The 1,931-nt window shown below is 28.4% G+C and overlaps 1 non-coding gene across 1 annotated transcript; it reads right to left on the bottom strand.

Annotated features, from left to right (window-relative positions):
- Positions 1–375: 375 nt before the first annotated feature.
- On the bottom strand, positions 376–482 carry LOC115934404 (U6 spliceosomal RNA). Its single transcript, XR_004070213.1, has one exon. It is a non-coding gene; the product is annotated as a U6 spliceosomal RNA (small nuclear RNA).
- Between the last annotated feature and the right edge of the window lie 1,449 nt (positions 483–1,931).

Below are 1,931 nucleotides of genomic sequence, written 5' to 3'. Positions count from 1 at the left end.
GTGCACTTGACAACTTCTCTGAGCAAAAATAATATGAAAAAAACCAAACATATTAAATATCTATTATGTAAAAATACAGAAAGGAAATTATATAACTAAAAAAGAAAAAAGAAAGCACGATAAAAGTTTGAAAATATTTAGAACCTTACAATTATTGATAATAATATTTCATATAAAAATTACAGGTTGTATCTGAAGTGGAAACTAGAGGATAATTGACTTATCGTTGAAGAAGGACCAGTAGACCATAATTTAAAGCATCAAATTTTAAAAAGTTAAGTTCACAGAAAGTTGAATAAAGAAAAAAAGATAAAAATAATGAAGAAGAATAACATCTAATCTATAAATTTCTTCAAGCAGTATGGCCACTTTCATGAAACTATTGAACGCTTCAAGAATTTGCGAGGCATCCTTGCACAGACGCCATGCTAATCTTCTCTGTACCATTCCAATTTTAGTACATGTGCTGCCAAAGTGAGTACAAACCCGTTTTTATAAAAGAAAAATTTCGCAACTTAGAATTGTAAGTAAAAATTAGCATTATAAGACTATATCATTAAAGAAAAGTATACAATGTTTCCAATGGGTGGTGAAGTTTTAAAGTGGTAATTGGATTTGTAATTTGTAAATGGAAAATTACAAAGGTAAGCATATGAAATTATTTCCATAGTGGATATATTATAAATAAACCAACAAACTCTGTGTATTTTTTATAACTCTGGAGGCATGCTTGACATATATCTGTTTTATGAGTTTTGGTTCCAATGCAGGTATGCACTTACGCATTCTACTTACAATCTAATTTTATTACATTTTGTTTATTTAACCTTGAAAAAAATATCAACTCTGGAGCAGTAACTTTCATTTATAAGTCTAGTTGAGTTTGGCTGCTAAAGGCCAAATGCTAATTTTTCCCAAGCATTATGAGTTGGCGTCAGAAACCTGTCATGAACAGTATGTGAGCAGATGACAGGGCAATTGTGACAAGCTTGTCAAATTAATCATTGGGAAGAAATGTTAGTACGCTCTGTTTAACACCATTTTATAATGTATAAAATTATTACATACCACATAATTTACATTGCTGCTTACACATCTTATTACATACTATTAATCATACAACACTGAACCAGCGCTATTATTCTGTTTATGAACATGCTTACATAGTTTCTCTTGATAATTAATGAGAACATTTTCATTAGCTAAACTAAGGTTTTTCAATTAGACAAATAATATGTTTCAAGATGGCTTATAAGAAAGTTTTATTACTCTTAGAGGCACAAAGGACAGAAATTCTTCACTGCCTGTACTCTTGGGCAGAGAAAGATTTTAGGGGCTGCCACAGAATGAATTATAATTACATAAATACATAATATAATAATTATATACGCTATTTTGACAAAGATAACAATACTAAAGTAATTTTTACAGGAATAGTTTTTATGATTCTTTTGCAGTAAAGAAATATTTCAATTACTAAGGGTAGTTATAATTAAAAAATGCTTTAAAAGCTCTGAATAAATAGATCATAGTTATAACATGATTGAAATTTTTTTGTATAATTACTTTTATATAGGACTGAAAGTTTATAAACAATACTGTTTTTGAAGTAATTTTATCCAGCCAACAGAGTCCTAATCTTAAAATGGAAGTAAGTAAAATTAACATATAATAAAATGTTTGCTATAGTATAAAATTATGGATAAATATCTGATACATAGCTAGATAACAGATGAAGTCCAATAAACCCTGCCTTCTTCCACAAAATTTATCTTTATGGCTAATCATTAAGAGTTTGCAAACCAGTCTGTGAAAATATGAATAATAACAATATATTTTCTGTTCTGAAGAAATGACAATTTTTCCCATCATTTCTAATAATCTGTTTCACTCATTTCTAAAAGGTCTGTTGAGTGTGTGTTACATATAAA

Source organism: Gorilla gorilla, chromosome 3 (assembly GCF_029281585.2).
Source record: "Gorilla gorilla gorilla isolate KB3781 chromosome 3, NHGRI_mGorGor1-v2.1_pri, whole genome shotgun sequence".
Classification (NCBI taxonomy): domain Eukaryota; kingdom Metazoa; phylum Chordata; class Mammalia; order Primates; family Hominidae; genus Gorilla; species Gorilla gorilla.
This window is presented reverse-complemented; position numbering and strand designations above follow the sequence as displayed.